This window comes from Microcaecilia unicolor, chromosome 2 (genome assembly GCF_901765095.1).
Source record: "Microcaecilia unicolor chromosome 2, aMicUni1.1, whole genome shotgun sequence".
Classification (NCBI taxonomy): Eukaryota; Metazoa; Chordata; class Amphibia; order Gymnophiona; family Siphonopidae; genus Microcaecilia; species Microcaecilia unicolor.
Window position 1 is genome coordinate 317391723 of NC_044032.1, and position 25880 is coordinate 317417602.

At 46.6% G+C, this 25880-nt stretch overlaps 1 protein-coding gene across 4 annotated transcripts in view; it reads right to left on the reverse strand.

Moving 5' to 3' along the window:
• Positions 1 to 25880, reverse strand: part of SLC44A1 (solute carrier family 44 member 1) — an 851962-nt gene that overhangs the window by 722564 nt on the left and 103518 nt on the right. The gene's annotated exons all lie outside the window — the stretch shown is intronic.

A 25880-nucleotide genomic window follows, 5' to 3' on the forward strand; every position in this document is an offset into this window, starting at 1 on the left:
AATTCGCTCGGAGGAGGGAAAGGTGAGTAGTGGTGTGCCTCAAGGATCGGTGCTGGGACCGATTCTGTTCAATATATTTGTGAGTGACATTGCCGAAGGGTTACAAAGTAAAATTTGCCTATTTGCGGATGATACTAAAATCTGTAACAGAGTGGACACCCGGGAGGGAGTGGAAAACATGAAAAAGGATCTGAGGAAGCTAGAAGAATGGTCTACGGTTTGGCAATTAAAATTCAATGCGAAGAAATGCAAAGTGATGCACTTAGGGAATAGAAATCCTCGGGAGACTATGTGTTAGGCGGAGAGAATCTGATAGGTACGGACGGGGAGAGGGATCTTGGGGTGATAGTATCTGAGGATCTGAAGGCGACGAAACAGTGTGACAAGGCAGTGGCCGTAGCTAGAAGGTTGTTAGGCTGTATAGAGAGAGGTGTGACCAGCAGAAGAAAGGAGGTGTTGATGCCCCTGTATAAGTCGTTGGTGAGGCCCCACCTAGAGTATTGTGTTCAGTTTTGGAGGCCGTACCTTGCGAAGGATGTAAAAAGAATTGAAGCGGTGCAAAGAAAAGCTACGAGAATGGTAAGGGATTTGCGTTACAAGACGTACGAGCAGAGACTTGATGACCTGAACATGTATACTCTGGAAGAAAGGAGAAACAGGGGTGATATGATACAGACGTTCAAATATTTGAAAAGTATTAATCCACAAACGAACCTTTTCCGGAGGTGCGAAGGCGGTAGAACGAGAGGACATGAAATGAGATTGAAGGGGGGCAGACTCAAGAAAAATGTCAGGAAGTATTTTTTCATGGAGAGAGTAGTGGATGCTTGGAATGCCCTCCTGCGGGAGGTGGTGGAAATGAAAACGGTAACAGAATTCAAACACGCGTGGGATAAACATAAAGGAATCCTGTTCAGAAGGAATGGATCCTAAGGAGCTTAGCCGAGATTGGGTGGCAGAGCCGGTGGCGGGAGGCGGGGATAGTGCTGGGCAGACTTATACGGTCTGTGCCCTGAAAAGGACAGGTACAAATCAAGGTAAGGTATACACAAAAGTAGCACATATGAGTTTATCTTGTAGGGCAGACTGGATGGACCATGCAGGTCTTTTTCTGCCGTCATTTACTATGTTACTATGTATATAGTCTAATTGGAGAGTTACGTGGACAATTTGACTGAACCCTTTGAGAGTGAAAAATTGATATAATAAATGAAGTTCTACACAAGCTAGAAGTGGTTATGATCCTGAAAATGATAATGGACCAAAAACTTTGAATGATAAGGTGGATGTTATTGTGGATGATTAATGTGAAGATTATTGTTTTTCTCAGAGTTCCAGGTATGACTCCTAAAGTTTTCCTCAGAAATATTTCCTTAATTATTACTTCGAAAGGAGTGAAGCCTGTGAAAACTAGGATTGCTTTAATCAGTGGGATTTGAATTAGAGACTTAAGTGTATGTATTGTTAAATAATTTCTGGTTTTTAAAAGAGAGAGAATGTAATCAGATGTATTATTTCTAACTAAAATCTGGACAATAAGTATGTTCTCAATGAAATGAATTGACTATACACCATATTTGGTCTTGAAGAAGCCAACCAGATGATCAATGTGGAATAATGAATTAGATGAGTAATATCTGGGGATAATCAGGTTAATACCATGTTTTCTTTTTTCTATTTACTGTTTAATTGATCTCCTTGTCTTATCTCACTCTCCCTAGCCTATTTTTCTTCACTTTGTGGTCTAAGAAAGAGAAAGATTGTATATAATCCATATATCTAGTTGGGATTGCTTTCTTCTTATCTTGTATTAATGTGCAGTCATCTCTGTATTACTGTTTGCAAGTGACCCTTGTAAAATGAAAAATTATAAATAAATGATTTTTAAAAAATCCGTAAGATTAATCTTGAATTTTCATCCAAACCCTCCCCACCTCTCTCTCCCTTAGTTCTCACCCCCTACTCTCCTTCTTTTTCCTCCTTCTCAGACGTTTCTGCTGAGGAAAATGCCCTTCTTTCCTCCTCCAAATGTGCTACCTGTTCCTCTGATCCCATTCCCATTTACCTACTTAACACCATCTCTCCCACTATCATCCCAGTCATCTGTCACATCCTTAATCTTTCACTCTCCACTGCAACTGTTCCTAAGGTCTTCAAACATGCTGTTACTCCACTCCTTAAAAAATCCTCACTTGACCCTACCTGTCCCTCCAACTATCGCCCCATCTCCCTTCTCCCTTTCCAAATTACTTGAACGTGTCGTTCACCACCGTTGTCTTGATTTTCTTTCTTCACAACCTATTCTTGACCCACTCCAATCTGGTTTCCGCCCTCTTCACTCTACTGATACTGCACTTACCAAAGTCTCTAATGACCTACTACTAGCTAAATCCAGAGGTCTCTATTCTATCCTTATCCTTCTTGACCTATCTGCTGCTTTCGACACTGTTGACCACACTATACTCCTGGATACGCTGTCCTCGCTTGGATTCCAGGGCCCTGTTCTTTCCTGGTTCTCCTCTTACCTCTCGCTTCGTTCTTTCAGTGTTCACTCTGGTGGATCCTCTTCAACTGCCATCCCGCTTTCTGTTGGTGTGCCTCAGGGTTCTGTCCTTGGTCCCCTCCTTTTCTCCATCTATACCTCTTCCCTTGGTACCCTGATTTCAGCCTGCTTGTCCGACATTGCTGCTTGGATGTCTCAATGCCATCTAAAACTAAACATGACCAAAACTGAACTTCTCATTTCCCCCCCTAAACCCTCCTCCCCTCTTCCCCCCCTTCTCTATCTCTGTTAATGGCTCTCTCATCCTCCCTGTCTCCTCGGCCCGTAACCTTGGAGTCATCTTTGACTCCTCTTTCTGCTTCTCTGCATATATTCAACAGATTGCCAAAACCTGTCGTTTATCTACAACATTAGCAAAATTCACCTCTTCCTTTCTGAATATGCTACCAGAACCCTTGTCCACACCCTTGTCACCTCTCGCTTGTACTATTGCAATTTACTTCTCACTGATCTTCCACTCAGCCATCTCTCTCCTCTCCAATCTGTCCAAAATTCTGCGGCACGTCTTATTTTCCTCCAGAATCGTTTTACCCACAGTAACCCACTCCTCAGGTCACTTCACTGGCTCCCTGTCCGATTCCGCATACAGTTTAAACTTCTTGTACTGACCTTTAAATGCATCCACTCTGCAGCCCCCCATTACCTCTCCACTCTCATTTCTCCCTATATTCCTCCCCGTGAACTCCGTTCACTGGACAAATCTCTCGTCGTCCCCCTTCTCCTCCACTGCTAACCCCAGGCTTCGCTCCTTTTCTCTCGCGGCACCTTATGCCTGGAATAAATTTCCCAAACCTATACGTCTAGCTCCATCTCTATCTGTTTTCAAATCTATCACTGCTGCCTTTAGCTCCTAGCCAATACTCAATTGCCCTCCCCTTGTCCCTTCCTTCCTTCTCACCCATTACTTCCCTCACCCGTAACTGTCTTGTCTGTTTGTATTATTTAGATTATAAGCTCTTTTGAGCAGGGACTGTCTCTTTATGTCAGGTCTTCAGAACTGCGTGCGTCTGGTAGCGCTATACAAATGCTAATAATAATAATAATATATATATTCTTAAGAGGAACTTATATAACCTCTCTCTCTGCGGGACTGACATCCTTGTTGAATATATCTTTTTTTATAAATGCTTTACACACGTCAGCCGTCACTTCACACCCCAGATCTTCCATCCAGCCAAGGGCCAAGCGCATATAGTCCAGCTCCACAGTCGTATCTTTTAACTGCCGGTGGTGAAAGTTTAACGGTACCGACTGCTGAGCACCCAGGGAGAACATTTCCGTGAGCACATCAGCTACATCCTCTGTCAAATCAGTCCATTGTAAAGTGGCTAAATAATGCCTTAACTGCATAGTGCTGGTCCTCAGCGATCCCATATTTCTCACAAAGTTCTAACAAAGGCCTCAATTGACCCTCTTCATTTATTACCTGCTCTAAATATAAAATTCCTTTTGCAGCTCAACGAGTAAATACACTGCCCCCCTGTCCCGGGGGGACAATGGATTATTACAAATTGGTAAAAGGGGAGTAGTTTTTGCCACAAAGTTGTGTCTCCTGCATATCCACCTCCAGGTAGCTGTCAATGAAAATAATAAGGGGTGTCTTCTATATGCATGAGTCGGCAGTCCATTACCTGCGTGCAGAAGATAGCTACAATGAACATTTGGGAACAGAGCCGTCTCTACTTCCGTGAGAGAAAATTCCGAAGTGCCCCGAAACCAGTCATTAATGTGTCGCATCGCACAAGCGATTTGGCACACAAATCATTTTCAGAGGCAATCTAAGTCGTTTACCTTGCCAAACATATGCCTGTAGGAGCCTGTTCAATTGTCTCTCTTCCCTATGTTTTAAAAACAGGGGAAGTTGTTGAAATAGCATATTAAATAGACCAATGCGACCCCACATTGAAAGTGGGGAAGCCTGCCACAAGGCCAGCATGTGCTTTGTCTGCTCTAGAAGGGGATTAGCATTGGGAGTATACAATAGAGCTAGATCTCTTGGTATATAAACCCCGAGATATTTCAAAGCCTTATCCGCCCATTTAAGTGGAAACTCCCCCTTCCAAGAGTGTCTTATAACATCATCAGTTACTAGCGCGCAGGAGTTTTGTAGATTTAAGGTGAAACCCGAAATGCTCCCATACTTTCCCACTATTTCTAATACATGGTGCAATGAGATCTGGGGCCTAGACAAAACTAGTAAGATGTCGTCTGCGTACGCCAGTGCCTTTACTATCTCTGTCCCAATCCTCACCCCCACGATCTCCCTCGCGTTGTTCAACATTCTGATCAGTGGTTCTAAGGACAAATCGAAAAGGAGGGGAGACAAGGGACATCCCTGCCTTGTCCTTCTTTAAGCTTCAAAACCCTCTGATCTCCCTCCGTTAGCTACAATTTGTGCCCCCAACCCTGTATAAAACACTTGTAAGGCCCCCAGGAACTCCTCAGGAAAACCCAGCCACTCCAATACAATTTCCATTCCACTTGATCAAACGCCTTAGCAGCGTCTAAGCTCACTAGCATAATAGGATCCTTCCGGTACATATTCTGGGCCATAGTTAACAGAATGCGACGAACATGAAGCACTGAGTGGCGCCTGGGTATAAATCCAACCTGAGCTGTGCTAATCAAGCCCGGGAGAAATTCAATCAGCCTATTAGCCAAAATATTTGCCAAGATCTTTACATCAACATTAATGAGCGAGATAGGCTGATAGGAGTCCGGATCCTCCGCTTGTTTCCCAGGCTTCAAAAGCAAAGTGATCAAAGCTGTATTCTCATGCTTGGGAAACTTACCCTCCAAAATCACTGCCTGATAGTATTCAAGTAAGGGCCCAATCAAAGGGAACTGCAAAGCTCTGTAAAATTCTCCCGAGAATCCATCACCTCCCGGGGCCGAACCTAATTTCAGCCCCCTAATTACTTTCTGGAGTTCCTTAGGTTGTATTGGCGTCACCAGAAACTCCACCCCTTCCTTAGGTAGTTTTGGCATCCCAGACTTTTTCCAAGAAACTAGTTACCTCCTCTTTACTCGGTGAGATTTGACTCATATATAGGCATTGAAAATGGTCTTGTAATATTTTAAGCACCTCATCTGACCTATTCACCACTTGACCCCTAGGACTCCTGAGTGCAGTAACTGATCTATTTCCTCCTCTCGATTTAACCAACCTGGCCAGTAGGCCGCCTTGGTGGTAGTCTGTACTTCTGGTAAACCATATGCCTCTTGGTCTGTTCGTGCAATAAGGAATTGACTGTCACCTGTAAGGTCAAGTAGAGATCTCTAGTAAATGGAGTTGGCGTGTTTATATATGTGCGCTTGCCCCCCCCCCCCCCCAATTTCTTAGACAGATTGAGAATACTAGCTGCAGTTTTCCTTTGCCTTGCGGCCACATAAGAAATAATTTCCCCTCTCATTACCACCTTTGCTGTACACCAGAATAATTGGGGATCAGTCCTATGTTGTTGGTTATGTGTCGAGAATTCCTCCCACTTTTTGTGTAAATGTTCTACAAAGTCCCTATGCCTCACCAGGTAACTTGGAAATCTCCAATGTTTTATCGTCTGGAATCCCACTGGGGCTTCCAGATCAATCCACACAGGCGCGTGATCTGATATCAGCATCTGCTCAATGCATGCCTCAGAGGCCCATAGGAACAATGAGTCAGACAAAAAGATATAGTCTAGTCTAGTGTATGATTGATGCGCCCCTTATCTATGGGTATAATCCCTCTCTTCTGGGTGCAAGGCTCTCCATACATCAGTTACCCCGAGGGTAGTAGTAGACCGCCTTCAAATCCGGGCTAAAGGCTTACCTGTTTGATGCTGCTTTTAATTCCTAACTTGTCACCTGCTCGTAACCTTTATCTTGTCTTCCTCTCTTCAATAGTCCCTTTCCCATATGTCCATCTGTCTGTCCTACCCTTATCCCTTATTTGTCCTGTCTGTCTGTCCTGATTTAGATTGTAAGCTCTTTTGACCAGGGACTGACTTTTCTTCATGTTAAATTGTGAAGCGCTGCATACGACTGGTAGCGCTATAGAAATGATTTATAGTAGTAGTAAACAATGAGAGCATCCCCTGGGTCCCCCCTCCTATTGTCTCCTGATTCCGACTCCCCGTACAATCTACCCCAGGTTCCATCAAAGCGTTCATGTCCCCTTATTAAATGTTTATCTTGGTATGGGACTAGCGCCTTTAACAGATCAGGGAAGAATTTTGGCTCACTTGGGGTACGCGCATACACTGATAATAAGAAAACCTCTCACCCTTGCAGATTCAATTTTATCATCAATTACCTCCCATGCTCATCTTGCAGGCTAACTTCCGAGGTATAAACTAGATTTTTCCTTAAAAGTCTCGCCACTCCCCCTCTCCGTGACCCAGAGGACACATGTACAACCTGTCCCACCCAATTTGCCCTCAATTTCTTATGTTCTTCATCAGAAAGTCTGAATACATGCAATATCTGCTTTACGCCTGTTTAAATGTGCCAGTATTTTCTTACGTTTCATTGGGGAGGTAATACCCCCACGTTCCAGGACACTATTTTACATTGCAATGTCTTCCCACTGCTTCAAAGTCCACAGCAAACTCTCTGTTTATGAGGTCTAGGGGCCCAGCCCCTCCCCCCAACCCACCGTGTTAAGTTCATACATCCGGCCCTGGAATACAGCCACCTCTTGATAAACACTCTGAATAAACCTTGCCCACATAATTCAGCAATTTGTCTCACAAATTTTGTCCTCGTCCCCCCCTGTCTTCCGCCCTCCCCCACCCCCTCCCAACTAACCTGCCTCCCATTCTTCTCCATAATACCCTTTGCAGCCCCTCCCTTATGCCCCAAACTAACTTCCCCCCCTGACTCTATCCCCATTAGATCCCATATAGGCATCCATATTATCTGATGGACCTAACTCCATTAGAAGAGATCACATGTGTGCTATAACACTTCTCCAACAGATTTTTTACGTTTGGGGAGCGTGCCAGGTGCCCTTGACCTGGATTGGCCACTGTCGGTGACAGGATGCTGGGCTAGATGGACCTTTGGTCTTTCCCAGTATGGCACTACTTATGTACTTATGTACTTATGTATACCAATATACTTTTAAACTTAATGTCCAACCATGTTGCACGTGATCACAACATCTGCCTCCAACAGAGATACCAGGAGCCTCATGGTACCGTGCCATTTCCTCCCAGCTCCCGATCCACAAAGTCCGTAGCCAGCTTTGCCGAGTCAAAGGTATTCCACTTTCCTTCCAGCTGGATCTTCAATAGCACTGGATATGTCAACAAAAATCTAATCTTTTTATCCACTAGGGTGGAGCAGATTGAGTGAAAACAATGTCTTTTCTCCTGCACCCCTGCCGAATAGTCTGGAAAAATCAGAATCGGGGCACCTTCATATTTTAGCAAGTTTCTCTTTAGTCTATAGCCTTGCAAAATCTCTTCACGGTTTAGTTTTCCCTGTTTGCAGTCTGCTGAGCCGATGAGCCTGCTCTATACAAAAGGTCCCGATGCTGTCTGACAACGCAAATTCGTTTTGCAGCCATTTTTCCAGTAGAGGACCTAAGTTTCTTTCTGCAGAGCATTCTGGAAAACCAAAGATCCGTAAATTAGAGCGCCGTGCCCTTGTCAGGTTCTCAGGCGCAAACGTGAGCCCTTGGGCTGCTGACGAGGAGCGACAGCAGCAGGCAAAATCCACCAACCAACACTGGGCTAGCACACCGGCACAGGCAAGGACTGCAGGCACCGCCCAGCAAGCCGGAACACATGGACTGGAACCCCCTGGACTAGAACACACCGGACCGGAACACACTGGACCGAAGTTCACCGGACTGGTCCGCCCTGGACTGGAACACACCGGACCGGAACACACTGGACCGAAGTACACCGGACTGGTCCACCCTGGACTGGAACGACTGGAACACACTGGACCGGAGCACACTGGACTGGAGTACACCGGACTGGTTCATACTGGACTGGAACACACCGCACTGGAGCACACAGGACTGGAACACTCTGGACTGGAGTACACCGGACTGGTCCGCACAGCTTCACCTGCACTTAGCCACTGACCCCCCCCCCCACCCACCCCCAGGAGTTGAGCTCCTGAGTTCGAGTGGCCGGCAGGACTTACTGGATACAGGATAACACCAGGACCAGGATACTAGAACAAGCCTGAAACAGGAGTGATCCTAGGTACTGAACTAACAGGGGTGCTCCCAACAGAAACCAACAAAAGTGCTCCTAAGCACTGAACCAACAAAAGGACTTCCTAAGCCCTATACTAACAGAAGTGCTACTAATAGCACCACTAGGGTAAGCAGGGGAGCCACAGGGAAAGAGCAGGGAACCTAAACACACAAACACACACAGATGCTTCTAAGCACCAGGCTACAGCAGTGCTCCACAGCACTAAACTAACCAGGGGACAACAGGAGAGCCACAGGGAGAAAGCAGGGAACCTAAACACATAAACTAACACAGTTGTAACTAAGCACCAAGCTACAGCAGGGCTCTACAACACTAAACTAACCAAGGTGCTTCTAAGCACCAAACTACCAGAAATGCTTCCAAAGCACCAAACACAAACGTGCTTCTAAAGCACCAAACACAGAAGTGCTTCCAAAGCACCAGAAGGAAAGCAGGGGAGCCACAAGGGAAAAGCAGGGAAGCTAAACACGTCAGAAGTGCACACTGCACTAACACAACCTGGACCTAAAGCAAAATGCAAAGGTTGCAAAGGCCCTGAAGAGAAGAACACCACTTCCTTATCAAGGCCCTGCCTGATGATATCACCACTACCAGACACAGGCAGACAGCATACTGAAACAGAGCTAGAGCTAACTCAGGCAACACGCACAGGTGCAGTATAGTGAATCAATTAGAGTCATGCTGCTGGAAGCAGCCAGCACAGAGAGACAGAGCTAGCTCAGAAAGGACAGACAGAAGAAACAGAAGCCAGCTAAGAAGCTGACCACCAGAAATAAGGTACGTCTGGGAGAGGTCATGGCCACAATCGTGACAGCCCTATTCTCAAGGTCCTCAATTTTCTCACCTTGCGCTTTCAATTTCAATTCCAACTCTTTAAATTAGGGTTCACTTTTATTCCATGCGTCTTCCTTGTCAGACATACGCTTTTCTAAGTCGACCGTGCGTTTCATCACCTCTTTCAGATTGGAATCCATTTTCTCCAGCTGGCTCGCCAGTGAATCAAACCTGGCTTCCACGGTTCCCACCGCCGCCGTTATCTGCGCCAGCTGCTTGACCGAAAATTCAGAGGATCCCTCCGATGCTCTATCCGTCATCTTGGATTCCGTCGAGGTCGATGAGAGTTTTTCTTTTTTCAGCTTTTACACATTTCCTTGCTGTTCCCGCCGACATTGGGACTAAGAATGGTTCCATACTCTTTTACCAGCTTCCCAGCAGGAGTAGTTTATCTTTAAATCAGTTAGCAAGCCACGATGCAACACAAACGGAGCGGGGACCCCCGGAGCTCAGCTAAATCGCAGCTGCTGCTCTCAACGCATCACGTGATCTCCTAAGCATATTCTATATACCACACCTAAATCTACGCACTGCTTATAGAATACGCTTAGGCGGAAATGTTTTCCGCACTGATTTTTTTTTAAGCGCTATATATAGAATCCCCCCCCCCCCCCCCCATTGCATTTTTAAAAAAAGTTGTATCAGGGCTCAACAAATCCCAGGTGCCAGGTCACCATGGCACCTAGAAACTACATCCTGGCGCCCAGGATTTCATACCCCCCCGAAAGATTATTTCTTTTCCTACCGCAGCGCTGTCTGAAACTGCTTTTCTCCACCCTGCACAGCAATCGGGCTCTCCATACATGAGCCACGCAGTGCAGGGGGTTCGGGAAGTCCCACAGGACTTGAAACTGCGAGACCTCCCCAACTTCCCGCACCACATGTGGAGGGTGTAGAGATGTGGTAAGGGCGTATCAGAGAACAGATAGCCAGGGTGAAGGCTGTAGGAAGGGGGTATGAGAGAGAAACTGATGTGGAGCCAGGTTATGATGATAGGTAATTGCCTCTTTATTTCACCTATCTAAAGTGTGCTGTCATACAGCTGACAGCATGCTTTGGAAGAGATACTATCGACATCAGCAACCAATTAGCAGGGGCTTCTTAGAGAACTGATGTATTAAAGTGTCTTTGTCGACTTCCGGCGGAGCCGAGCGGGAAGATGGCCGCCGATTAGAGAGCTCCGCAACGCCGCACGAGGGATCCTCTCATCCCCCCGCCTACCGGGGCTTACCCGCGGCAAACAACGCTGCATAAGGTCCCCGAGAGCACGGAGACACAGGCAGGAACCCGCTGATGTGCCCCACGAAACCGTGGCCGAAGTTAATTGCACCGCGTGCGCCGCGATTCAAGATGGCGGCCGGAAAGAATTTCAGAGCGGGCAGAGGAATAAGCGGCAGCATGAATAAGCGGCAGTCGGCGGCCTGGTAAGGAAACGAGCGCAGAAGCAGAGACAGCCGGTAAAAGTAGAGGCAACCGAGCGATAGTTCCTCCCTGCTGCTCCCCCCCGACTCGAAGAGGTCATTAGCCCGGTCATTCACCATTCCCACAGCCGGAAGGGAAAATAAGTCAAACACAGTGTAACAGAGAAGCAGTGACACAATGGTGACTGGGGTAAGCTAAAGAATTTGTTGAAACAATCACCCGGAACTCCATAGATAAGACAACTGCGAGCAAGGGTGAAGAACTGAGCGCAGATTGATTCTATAGTATACGTTGGATAAAGAATCAAATCAAAGAGAACGTTACCCTGCTCATAGTATTTAAACTGTTACAGAAGGTGGAACAACAGTGCACATTGGACATAGGGTCCTCGGTCCATCGGACATTTCCAGATAAGAGAGCCAACCTCGCAGTGCAGGCACATAAAACTCAACGCAGAGCGAAACACAGACTGCATGGAGCAGTACCTGAGGCCTAAATCTGCTGGCACAACTAGAAGTGGCACCAAATACGACAAGGGGAAAAATTCTCCTGTACCCGCAGGGGCACAAATGGCGGAAGGAAAACTTGAAAAACTTGGGGACTTTTCTGAAAAACAATTGGCCCAAATCACTATGGCAGTAAGTGCTGCACTTAACCCCAGATTTGACTTGCTAGAACGCCAAATGAGCACTATGGAAGCTAATATGGCAGAAACGGTAAGGAGGCTGGGAGAAGCGGAAAGCAGAATATCTGTTCTGGAAGATACCAGAGCACAGAACACCCAGGATATAACCCGGATGGTAGAGCAACTCAAAGCACAGCAAGACAAGATCGAAGACATGGAGAATAGAGCAAGAAGATGCAACTTGCGAATTGTGGGCCTGCCAGAAGCAATTCCAGAAAAAACCCTGGGACACGTGTTGGAGCAATGGCTTAAAAAGGAACTGGCTCTGTCTGATAGTTACGGAGAACTGTGCATTGAAAGGGCACACAGACTAGGCCGATGGCAGCAAGGACAACAAAGAACCAGATTGGTGATAATCAAAGTCCACAATTACTTGCACAAAGAAGAAATTATGAGGGGCTTCCGTCTAAAGAGAGACACCTTGAGATATGACGGAAACCAGATAAGAATATTTCAGGATTATTCCGCAGGAGTGCAAGAACAAAGGCGCAGATTTCATCCGCTTTGCACGACATTGGTCAACAGGAAAACAAGATTCTTGCTGCTTTACCCAGCTGTTTTAAAGATCCAGCATGAAAACAAATGGCGCTCCTTCCAATCAGTCCAAGAGGCTCAACAATTTATAGACACTGAATTACAGGCACTGGATGCTGCACCAACCTGACTGTGAGAACAGAGGACTCTTGATGATGACCTGCGTAACCTTTGCAAGTATAAGAGAAAGACTTGATGATGTGATTTACTCAGGTTGTGTGAGACATTTACTGGAGTTACATAGATAAAGTGATAATGTAATATATGTTTGACTGACAAGACTATTGGTGAAGGGAGTTTACATGTTCAAGGGCCATTTTAGAACTGACCCGATCAAAAAAGGGGGGGAGCTCCCATTAAGAACGGGGAGAGGGGGTGGGGGGGGAGGGGAAACTTCATAGCGGCAATATGTCACCTGGAAGCATAGAAGTCATGACAAGGGCTGGAAGGGAGGGGGGATCAGGCAATGGGAGGGATACGGGGAGGGGAAGACGGAGACCTGGAACGAATCAAGGTCTCAGGGGGGGAGGGTGTTCCAGAGCTAAAAGAATAAGGTCACACACACGGGTTAGGCAAAAAGAAGGAATGCATAAGAATTGTGTGTCTATAGAGGAAGGAAAGAGTATAAAGCCACTGGGGAAGGGCTGGGACCCAGGGGCTAAGTTCTTCAAGAATACATATTGGAATAAAAGCAAATCTACACAATCACACACTGTAAAATAGTCACTTGGAATGTGGGTGGCATCACGTCTCCCATTAAAAGGAAAAAGATTCTAGCACACTTAAAACACCTCAATGTTGACATAGCATGTTTGCAGGAAACAAAGTTGACGGCAGCAGAGCATGAAAAACAAACAGGGGTGGATAGGACAGGTAATATATGCATCCCCAGACGGGCGAAGGGGAGGAGTGGCAATATGTATTCATCGCCGACTGGCCTGTAAGGCAGAAAAGATCCTCCACGATCCCAAAGGGCGATTCCTCCTGGTTAAGTTATGGTTACAAGGGAGGGAGTTATATTTACTGAATGTGTATGCTCCTACCCCTCCAGATAGTTCCTTCTTCCCCGGGTTGTTGAGGAGGCTGATACCATACGAAGACAAGCACCTGATTGTAACAGGGGATATGAACATATCCATAGACCCCAAGATGGATTATTCGGGGGAGGGCGGCAGGGGAGCGGAAGGCCGGAGGGGATCAATGATGTTAAGTGAGTTCACCAATTCTCTATCTGTAGTGGACGCATGGCGAAATTTACACCCGGATCAAAGAGATTACACACACCGGTCCAGGGCCTATGGGACATGGGGAAGATTAGACTACATATTTATTTCAGCAACCTTGTTTCACTGTGCACGAGACACGAAAATAGAGGAGGTTTTGATATCTGACCACAGCCCCGTATGGTTGGAGCTGGAGGCCCCAGGAGGCTTTCAGCCGACCAGACGGTGGAGGTTCCCCGGCCACCTAGTAAAGGATAAATCTTTTCAAAAATTCTTTGTGAAAAAATGGGAAGAATATGAGTTGTTCAATAAAGACCACAAAACGAACCCACAGTTGTTTTGGTGTGCTGGAAAGGCAGTGTTGCGGGGGGATCTAATAGCATATGTAGCAAGTAAACGGAAAAAGAATGCAGCTAGCCTTTTACAATTGAATAGACGGCTACGGAATGCTAGACGTCAGTATATAGAACGGCAATCCGAGACTACTAGAGAGGCTTATCTGTCCATACAGGCCGCAGTAAACTCCCTATTGCATGAAAGAACATTGCAGAACAGAACTTTCCAAAAATACAAGTTCCATCGATATGGAAACAGAGCAGGGGGTATGCTGGCCCGGATAGTTCGAAAGCGGGAAGGAAATAGAACAATATCGGCCTTGAAGGAAAAGAAGGGAGGCCTTACTAATGACCCAGATAAGATCCTCCAAATATTACAGGAGCATTTCAGTAGCCTTTACAGGGCCAATCGGCCAACCACGGAGGCCCCTATAAATGACTTTCTCGGTAGGGCAAAAATGCCAAAATTGGGAGAGTCTGAAATAACAGCTTAAAGAACTGTCTGAAGCAATAAAAGGGCTAAAGTCTTTCTCAGCTCCCGGGATGGATGGGTATTCAGGAGAATTTTACAAAATACTTCAGCCCCAGTTGCTATGCCCATTATTTGAATATCACCAGGCGGTAATTCGAGGGGGAAGATTCCCATTGCATGAAAACACTGCTTCTATATCACTACTGTTGAAGCCGGGGAAATGTGAGGAGGAGCCCGAATCCTATAGGCCTATCTCATTGATTAATGTCGATATCAAGCTGTTAGCAAAGATCCTGGCCACTCGGCTCAACGCGTGTCTGCCCAGTGTGATTGAACCTACACAAGTGGGATTTATCCCTAAAAGGCACTCGGTGACACATATTCGAAGAGTTTTACTGACAATGGCAAGGTGTCGGCATGAGGAAATCCCTGGGATACTGGTGAGCCTAGATGCCACAAAGGCTTTTGACAGGGTAGAGTGGACCTTCCTGTTTTGCATACTAGACTGGATAGGAATCCCTGCAGAAATGAAGCAAATCATAGGGGCCCTATATTCCGGTATGGAAGCCCATGTCACGGCAAATGGGGGGATTTCAGAGGGGTTCCCAATAGGTAGGGGAACGCGACAGGGCTGTCCTCTATCCCCGCTTTTGTTTGATCTTACATTAGAACCATTATTACGCCTACTAAATACAGACCCGGGAATTAAGGGGGTGAAATTAGGGGAACAAGAAGTTCGAGCCTTAGCTTATGCTGATGACGTCCTACTGGTATTAACTAACCCGCAAGAGTCCTTTAAGACTGCCCTGGCACTGATTAAGGAGTACGGGCAATTATCAGGGTTTGGCCTTAACCTCTCTAAGTCCTGCGCGATGTCCATGGATAGTGACATAAAATTAGACTGGCAAGGAGAGACTTCACTTAGATGGGAGACAACAAAAATGAAATATCTAGGAGTGTACATAACTAGAGATGGGGCCTCCCTATATAAAGAGAACATAGGCCCGTTGATGGAGATGACTAGAAATAAGCTGTTTATGTGGAGGGAATTACCACTTACAATTTGGGGTAGAATAGCGCTGTTCAATATGATGGTTGCCCCCAAATGGCTATACGTCTTCCAACAGTTGCCATTGTTTTTAAAACGCAAGGATGAAAAGTCTTTGCAACGTCTACTTCAAAAGTACCTCTGGCAGGGGAAGAAACCGAGAATTCCATATCATTTGATGACAGCCCCAAGGGAGGGGGGTGGCATGGGACTCATGAACATCAAATTCCTGGCAATCGCAAGTTCCATGAGACACATAAATGATTGGTATCGAGGGACATCTGAGTTTTCCATTATGCCAGTGGAGACGTCGATGTTCCCAAACATATACTTTAGTCACCTACTTCATTCTGGGACGACAATGCCCATTGGAGCGTTCCGAAGGCACCCCCTTTTGAAGTCCCTCAGGGAAATGTGGAGATGGGTGTGTAGACGATATCACTTCTCTGCCCGAACGTACCCCTGGCTGTCCATATGCGATAACCCGGCGTTCCCTCCAGGCCAAGGGGCTAGCATTTTTAGTAGGTGGGCGCAGAAAGGGATGATATACCTGGCACACATAGTCACGGAACAGGGACAAATTCTCTCATACTCAGAGCTCCAGACCAGGTACGGATCCCCCCGACATATCAATTTGCATATCATCAACTGAGTCACTATGTTGCTTCCCTAGAGTGGACGGACCTCACGGAGGATGTGGTGGAGGTTCTCTCAGAGGAGTTTACTCTGGGAGCGCAACTCTCAATACCATTAAGATTCCATCATCGACAATTGAAGGACACAACAGCAGAACTAGATTTCAGACAGATTGCACGGGAATAGTCAGGGGATCTGGGCTGCACATTTACAGAGGAAGAATGTAGATCATATTTGAAAACTATGTATAAGCAACGACTTTCTATACCCCAGAGAGAGAGGTTATATAGATGGCTGTTGAGAACACACATATCCCCTCACAGAGCGCGGAGAGCGGGTTTTGATACTGAAGGAGCCTGCCCCAGATGTAATCAGGGGGCGGCTTCTCTGGGGCATATGTTCTGGGGTTGCCCCCTGGTGGGGAGGTTCTGGAGGCAGATCATAGCGGGAATAAACCAACTGTGGAATTGCACCCTCATTTATGATCCCCTAATTTTATTTAACCGCTTTAAGCTAACAGCAGAGGCCACTGAGGGTTTTAGGGCAATTTGCAAAGATGGCCATATATTTTGGAATAACCACAATATTGCAATTCTGGAGGGCAAAAGAAATACCCCCCTTACAGACATGGCGTGCACAAATGGTGCGACAAATGAGAATAGACAGGTGTGGGGTGACTGATTTAGAAAGCCCCGCGGGTCTCAGGTTTAAAGCTCAATGGGAAATGCTTTGGATTACTCTTCCTGTTAAGGCACAAAGCCTATTGCTGAATTTTTGAAGCTTCCACATTGTTCCATGGGCTTAGTCAATACTAAATAGAGGGGCTATGGATAGCAGTAAAGATAGTACCGTATCTACTGAAAACCGGGTAGGCATGAGTAAGGGGAGATGCCACTTCCTTAACTGCCGACTTTATGTGTGTGCTAAACTACAAACACAACTGAGTATGTTCTGGAATAAAGGGGTGGGTGGATAGGGTAGGGCAAGGGAGGGATGGATAGGGTAGGGAGGTAGATAAGAGCGCTCCCTCAGATATAAATGAGTCATGAGCCTATATAATTTGAAGTTAACTAAAGGAGTTTATTCTGGAAGCACTCAGACAGATGTCTGTCAATTAATGGTTTGTTGTTACATTTATAAGATTAGAATGCGCTTAGACAAAGGGAACACCAAAGGGTCAATAGAGGGGAAGGATGGGGAGAAAATGCAAATACCAAACTGTACTTTGAAAGGTTGATTTAGCCTGTTGGTTGACAATTCTATGTATCATTTTATTCTGGACAAGGAACTGTTTTATCTGTCAGTTACAACCAATAAAAATGATTTAAACTAAAGTGTCTTTGTTCACAGATACAAAATAGGAAAAAGAAAATCTTAGTAAGTCAATTTCTAAAAGACCTACTGCTAATCTGGGAGAGGATTCCAACCCCCCCCCCCCCCCCCAAACTTCACTGGGGCAATGTTGGAAGGGTGGGAAAGGAGAAGCGAGAAAGGTCTTAGACGCTGGCTCCTAAAGTTTAATGAAAAATTGTTGAGGCCTGTATTAAATGTACCTTCTCGTGTCTGTTTTCCACTTTTATGCTTCATGTAATCAGCTCTTCGAGTAGCTTTAGTGAGGTAATTCCAAGAGGCCTTCCTATCATCATTTTCATGTTTGCAAATCTCTGCACCTTCCCCTCAAGCATTACAAGCATGCTAACAAAGTAGCCTACCCTTCAGCATCCTCTCTTAAAATAGCCACATCACAGAAGGGTATATTACTCAGTAGTTCCAGAATGCAGTCAAGTCTGTCATGCTTTCAGTGACTTGTTAAGGCTGCTACAATAGTCGTAGGGTAATTTACTTAAGATGGTCAAAGTAACAAAATACAATTCTTTCCAACATACATGTGTGTGTGTGTCCTACTGCAAAACTATGTACAGAATGGCCTGAGAAAAACAATTATATATGAAACCCAAATCTCATATTCACAAAATGGTTTATATTCAAAGAAAGTTTAGAACTTAAATTAAGCACCTAAAGTTAGATACAATTTACAGCTGAAAATTCTCCAGACTCTAGGTGCTTAGGTCTGCTACTTTTTGTCTACATTTAGCTTGGTAGTTGGCCTAAGTTACCTGTCTACTCTGTTCATTCACTCTATGCATCTAAACTTATGTGCCTAGTGAAAGCTTGGGAACTAGGGTGGCAGGAAGGGATTTTTTTTTTAATGTAGGCAGTTGTAGATACTCAACTCCTTCAATTGGGCAACTTAATCTTTTTATTAAATCAGTCCCATAGGCACTTTTACAGACACACTGTAGGAATTTCAGAGACAAAAATATAAATAAATTGATACAAGCTAATTTTTATGATACTTATAAGAAAACATCAGTGATTTTGAGAGAAGGAAAACTTTTCTGTATGTGCTTTGTTAGATATAGGTCCCATTATAACAAACAGCCTCTTTCCTCCTCCATCTCCTAATTGATTCTGGATGTCATAGAAACATGCTGTAGTTCTAGCAGCAGCATCACTGCCTATCAACAAGGACCACAAGGGGATGGGGTGGGGGGAGGGAGAACCTGGGTGCAATGCAGCCCTCCCAAATCCTTAATCAATCCTCAAGTCTGTCCTAAATCCCTACACCCCTCCCCTGACGACTGGAGCATGCAGGGCCATGTAGACTCAAGACCTACTGGCAATATAGTTTAAAATATCAAACAGAGGTCAGGCAGCAAAGAAAGCAGATATAAATAAGCACCACTTCCACCCATCAAGTGGACAGAAGGAGAATCAATCCAAGGGTGATAGTCTCTGCAGTGCTCAACTTCTTCAGGACCACACCGGCTACTTGATAAACAGCTGCATGGTGAAATTATGTTACCTGATAATTTCCTTTTCTTTAATTGCTACACTGTTCTGAACAAGTGGTTATAATCTCCTCCTACCAGCAGATGGAAGTAACTGGTCTTTTCCAGAGAACTCACTGGTATAATCTGCTAGTGCTAAGTGGAAATCTCCAGGCCTTAGTCTTCCAAGGGCGAGCATCAGAATAGTGAAGCTGATTAAAGGAAAGGAAATTATTAGGCAAGACATAAATGTTACCTTCTTTGCTGTCTGGCTGCGCCATTGTGAGCAAGTGGGATATACCCAAGCAGAACAAATGGGCAGGGGGGGGGGGGGAGACAAAGCTTCCCCGAGGACAGCCCCATCAAAGTCTGAGCGAGGTCGTCGAATCTGCAATGCTTCACAAAGGAATGCAATAATGACCACGTCATGCCCTACAGATCTCCTCAGGGGCAACCTTCTGGGTCTCTGCCTATGAGGTATCCTGAGCCCTCATCTAGTGGGTTTCTAAAACTAGAGGCATAAGCCAATTTCTTAGAAACATAGGCAGACACGGAACAAATGATGATTGGAAAGGCGAAATTCATTTGTCTGCTCCAAGTAGTGAAGCTACATCCTCTGGACGTCTAGCTTTTGTGGTCTGTGAGAAAGGAGGGCAAACAGAACTCCCGATTCACATGGAATGGCGAAAACACCTTGGGCAGAAAGGAGGGAACCATGTGAATGACACCGAATCCTCTAAAAAAGATAATGCCTTGCAACTCCCAGACTCTCCAAGCCAAAGTAATCGCTACAAGGAAAACCACCTTGTACATAAGGTCTTTGACCTAAGTGCAACATAAGGGTTCAAAAGAAGTCTTGGAGAGCACGCGGAGGACCAAATTCAGGTCCCAGGAAGGCAAGAAGGGGGCACACCAGAGATTGCAAATGATTAACTCCCTTAAGAAACCAGGCCACCTCCCCACATGCTGCCAGGGAAAGGTCCTTAACTATACCATGAAAACTGGAAAAGGCAGCCACCTGGACTTTTAAAGAACTTAGCACCAGACCATGATCCAGCCCTTACAGCAAAAAAACTAAGACCTGAAGAATCTGTGCCTTCCAGGGAGACCGTGCCCACTCAGAACACCAATCTCAAAATACTTCTAGATAAACACATAAGCCAGCAACACGGAAGACTTCCGGGACTTAAGCAAGGCAGAAACAACTGTGGGCAAAAAAACTACACCTCCCTAAACGCCTCTTTTCAAAGGTCAAACTGTAAACCAGGAGGCATCTTGATCCTCCATTTCCACTGGACCCTAACAAAGAAGGCCATAAGCCTTTTGTAGAGGAAGTGGCTCGACTACCAACAGCTAAACTAGGTCCTCATACCACAGCAGATGGGGCCAATCTGAAGCCACCAGAAAGATGATGGAATGCTATTTTGCACAAGAGTTGGCCTATCAGAGGCCGTGGAAGGAAGACATATAGGGGCTCCTCCACCAGCCACGGCTGAACCAAGGCATCTCTCCCGTGATACTGCCTCCCTCCAGGGTTGAATAAGTGCTCTCTTTGTACTGGAGCAAGTATCCACCAGGTCGAACACTGGCAGACCCCACTGGTTCTGAATGAGATGAAAGGCCTCTGGCCTAGCTCCCATCCCCCAGGATCCAACTGGGAGCAGTAAATCCACATGGACACTGTCCTTACTTTCTACATGCACTGATAGAGCCTGTAGATGCCTCTTTGCCCAACTGTGGAGACTCGCTGCTTCCAGCACCACTGCCCAAATCAGCCAACTGTCCAATGTAAGGATGCACCTGGACACCCTGGTGCCTCAGATGAGCCACTAATACCATCATCTTAGAAAAGGTACATGGTGCCATGACCAACCTAAAGGGGAGGGCCTGGAACTGAAAATGACAGCCAAGCATACAAAAGCATAGAAACTGCTTGTGATGTCCGCAATGGAAATGTGCATGTTGGCCTCCATGAGCTTGAAGTCAGGAATAGAGACCCAAATGGGAACAGGGTGCGCAGGAATCCCACGGAACCCACGGGGTTCCCATGGGGACGGAAGCAATTCCCGTGGGTTCCCGTGGGGACGGAAGCAATTCCCGCAGCGTTCCCATGGAAGTGTACGCTGCACCAGCCTCTCACCTACCGAGTACCAAGTTCTTTGAGTGCTGTGGAAAGTCTTCCATTAAGGAGGTGGTAGAGACCCAAATAGTGACTGAATTCAAAAAGGCATGGGATGAACACAGAGGATCTCTAATTAGAAAATGGAAGTTATAAAAAACCTAAACTTAAATGGTTGCATATGTGTTGATGTGTCGAGTGACATTTGGAGGCGACTCTGGCTGTGATGAACTACGGCCGAAACAGGGCAGACATATATGGTCTGTCTCTCATATATGGCAATCTAGTTTAGTATGGGCTGGAAAGGGCTTAGATGGCAACTTCAATGGCTGGAATATGAGGACAGTGTTGGACAGACTTACGGTCTGTGTCCCACAAATGAGAAGACGAATAAGCTGGAGTGGGCTTCAACGGTAACTCCAGAAGTTGGAACATAAGGATAGGGTGGGGAAACTTCTATAGTCTATGTCCCAGAAACACCAAAGAAAGACCACAATCAAGTATATATCACATTCATTGTTGATTTAATCATGAATTGATAATGAGTGTGACTGCGCAGACTGGATGTACTATGTTACTGAAAAAGGCACGAGCATCAGATGTCACCTAACCTACTGGCGCGTGCAAGTGGCGATCTCTCAGCACACAGTGCCAGTGAATCAGAGAAGTCTTACATGTGCGCACCAGAGTGTTCCAACTTCCGTTCCTTCCTTGCCTATAGTGTTGCTGCTCAAACCCAGAGAGAGACCAAGAGAGCCTGAAAATTTTTTTTTAATGTACCATTGCGGGACTGGGTGGAGACAGGTTAAATTCTTGTGGGGACCGGTGGGGATGGGTAAGGTTCCAGTGGGGACAGCTAAGATTCCTGCCGGGACAGGAGAGAATGGGTAAGATTTCTGTCTCTGTGCAACTCTCTAGTCAGGAACTGACTATGAACAGAGGACCACGTAGCCGAGCAAAAACTCTCATCCATAGAGACAGCCCGTGCCTTCGAAAAGAATGTAGCCATGGCCCTGGTAGAATAGGCCTTCAAATGTAGAGGCGGAGTCTTTCCTGCCAAGATGTAAGCCACAGCCTCATGAAGCCAGCAGGCAATCGTAGCCTTGGATGCCAGATGGGGGTTCTTGCAGCCAGATCTGATCATCAGAAGCCGTTGGTGACCTCCAAGTACTGTAGAAGCACTCTACAAACATCAAGAAAGCAAAAAGCCTGAAAATCCTCCGTGTAATCCTCCCTACAGAAAGAAGGGAGAGAAATTAGCCGATTCAAATGGAAAGTAGAAACCACCTTAGGGAGGAACTAGGGCACTGTCTGGAGTAGGACTCCCACCTCCATAGAATGGAGAAAGGGGTCTCAACACAAAAGCGCCTATAGCTCTGACATCCACCAAGTCGATGCCATCACCACCAGAAACACCAACTTCAAAGTAAGATCCTTTAAGGAAACCTGATCCAATGGTTCAAAGGGCGCTCTCCGAAGAGCCTGGAGCACTACACTGAGTTGCTACTCCAGACAAACCAAGCGTCTAGGACGAAGAAGATGGTTCACCCCACAGAGAAAACATACCTCATCCAGATGGGATGCCAGGGAAGAACCCTGAATTCAACCACGGAAGCAGGCCAACACTGCAACCTGCACCTTCAATGAATCCAGCACCAAACCTTCCCCAGGCCATCCTGAAGAAACGACAGCACCTGGCCAGAGGCGAAAGACGCTCAGAACACCAGGCAGCAAAGGTCCTCCAGAAAGCAATCTCGCAGCTCCCAAGCGAACTCCAGCTTGCTGTCATCCCACACGATCTCCAAGACCCATTAGTCTGCAGTAATTTTGACCCATTCCTCCAGAAAGAGAGACAAACACCCTCCAAGGACAGGCCCAGAGGACCCCATCATTAGGAGGAATGTCCCCCACAAAAGGACTACTGCTTGGACTGAAAGCGAGGCCTCTGAAAGGCTCCAGACCTCCCTGGCATGTAGCTCCAAGCCTCCCAAAACCAGGAACGAGACGAAGGTGCAGGACTCCGGTTGGGGAATCACCTAAGTCCATACCAATCTTAACTAAGTTGCCCCCAAAGAGAAGACCACCCTGAAAGGGAAGTCAAGACAACTGACCTTAGAGGCCAAATCTGTTGCCCAATGGCGCAGCCACAGCCACCACCTTTCAGACACCGTCAGGGAGATCTCCTTAGCTAAAGTTCAAAGAAGATCATAAAGCAAATCTACCAAATAGGCCAAGCCCATCTCCAAAGACAGACAAGCCTGAGCCAGCTTGTCCGACAAAGAAGATCTCTGTACCCAGCAAAGACAAGCCCTGGCCACAAAGGAACCGCAAACCGAAGCCTGCAAACTGAGGGCAGCCACCTCAAAGGAACTCTTAAGAGAAGATTCCAACTTCTCCTAAGCATCCTTGAGGGTCGCACCACTTTCTACTGGAAACATGGTCTTCTTAGTCATCGCCATAACAAAAGAATCCACCCAGGGTAAGCGCAAGGACTCGAGATCCGCAGCCAGAAATGGATAAAGCTTGGCCATGGCATGCACCACACACAGGCTTGCTGCGGTAGTGTACCACTGAGCTGAAATGAGGACATTCATAGCCAGATGGACGTGAAAAGCCCCAGGGTGCCGCCTCAGAGGAAGGCATCTCTGGAGAAGAGATCTTGAGCCCTTCCAACGCATGCACAATCAACACAGGCAACTCATCCCGGTGAGGCAAAAAAAGGAGTAGGATGATCTGGCCCTTTCAATAACTCAGGGAGACGTATGACGTTACAAAGTCTTTAATAAAGAGCATCAAGCGACTTTGTAACGTCATACATCTCCCTGGGTTATTGAAAGGGCCAGATCATCCTACTCCTTTTTTTTTTTTGCTGCACTACTGTAATTGAGGGTTCCTCCACCTGCTGTGGCTGCACCTCGCAACTCATCCAGGTGAGACATACAAGCCACCGTAGGGTTGTCCACTAGGGAGCAGGCCAAGGAAACTGAAAGGGGACCATCAGAACCCTGATCAGCTAACACAGAAAGCTCATCAAACTCCTTAGGTATGTCCAAGTACGGCTGCTTAAGCAGTTCAGAGCCTGAAGCTCCTGCGGGGGCAAATGATGAAGGAAGGCAAGAACCCCACACAGGAGAAGAGAAAGAAGGCTGAGCTAGAGGCCTCTTCAGCAGAAAGGCCTGATGTATAAGGAGCACAAATTCAGGGCAAAAAGAAAGAGCAGAGGGTTCCAGCCCATCCACCACCACCCCCCCCCCCCCCCACACACACACACACACACTCCCAGCTGCACTCTGAGCATCAACCAGGCCCTGCCTCACTCAAAACCGCATCCCCCCACAGGAATCCACTGCCATGTCCTCCAGAGCCACACATGGCAGCGCATCCAACATGGTGGCTGCTGAACTGCATAGGTCCTTGAAGCCCGCCAAAAGGGTCCCACCATCTCCACAGACAAACCGGCCTGCGACAGTGAAGAAACGGCATCCAATGAAGAGTCAAGCGGGGAGGCATGACCACAAGCTACAGACACCTGGAACAGCTTGCCGGCTGCCATACTGGGAGCAGCGCTTCACCCCTTCAGCCACCATGCACATCTACTTACAGGCCTAGGAACTGGGTGACCAGCCAGAAAGAGCTCAGGTACCCCACCATCTCCCACAGCAATCAGATGTGCCTGCTCGGGGGAACCGCTGCTCAAAGCAGTTGTTTTTAAGGCAAGGAGACAGGAGATTTGAAAGCCCAGCACAAAGAGCAACAGGGGAGGCAGGGAGGGACCTGGCACCACCAGGCATGCCCCTGCAGCCCACCGGGCACCCTCAACCCCAAACTCAACTGTTCCAGGGAAGGGCAGGAGCCAGCACCAACAAACAGCCACACAGGATACGTCTGTCCACCTGTATGAGAAAGAATACTGAAAGGGAGGCTGCTGCATAGGCTCTCTGGTGTTCTCTCTATCTCCTGCTGGTAGTTGGACATTCACCTCTGGATTGATCTGGGGGGCCTATGCAATGGTCCGTTGCAGGAGAGAAACAAACGAGTTGACAGCTGTACTAAGCTGCTGGCTCTTGCAAGCAGGACATCACTAGTCAGCAGGCAAGCTCAGCCACACGGTCTGCACAAATACCTCAATGAGTGGACGCTAAAAGGTGCGACTGGGGACAGCGGAGCCAAGCTCCATGTTCAACCAGGTCTAGTCCAGGAACTGGATCACCTGGGAGTGGCCATTAGTCTCAACCTCGCTCCTCGCTGTGCAGCTGCAGCCAGCAGAGCAGGAAGCTAGGCCAGGGAGTTACCATCTGCTAGAGGTAGAGAAAAAAAACTGGAGATTTCTACTGTGCACCAGGTTATACCAGTGACTTCACTGGAAAAGACCAGTTATTTTTCTGTAACTCCATCTACTGGTAGAAGGAGATAAGAATGGATCATCTTCAAAATCTGCACCTTAGTTCATAAAATCATATACAGCGTAGTCCCAGAATACATGACAGACCTCACAGACTTACCAATAAGAAACAAAGTCAGATCATCAAGATCCTACCTAAACCTACACTACCCAAAGGACTGAAATACAAAACAACTTACACAGCCGGCTTCTCCTACATAAGCGCACAACTATGGAATGGGCTCCCAAAAGCTGTGAAAACAATCCACGACCACTTGAACTTCAGGAAATCACTAAAAACCAACCTCTTCAAAAATGCCTACCCCAACGACCCCACGTAACCCTCTTCACCTACCAACACAGCATGACTATGATCGAACAGGACAACACGCAATCTTCATCCATTCCAACCTTCCACTTATACCTCATACGATCACTATACAACTTTGTATTTGTTATCCACCAACTGGGCAAACGCCTCTGACAGTACTATGCAAGCCACATTGAGCCTGCAAACAGGTGGGAAAATGTGGGGTACAAATGCAACAAATAAATAAATAAATAGCACCCACTTGGTCAGAA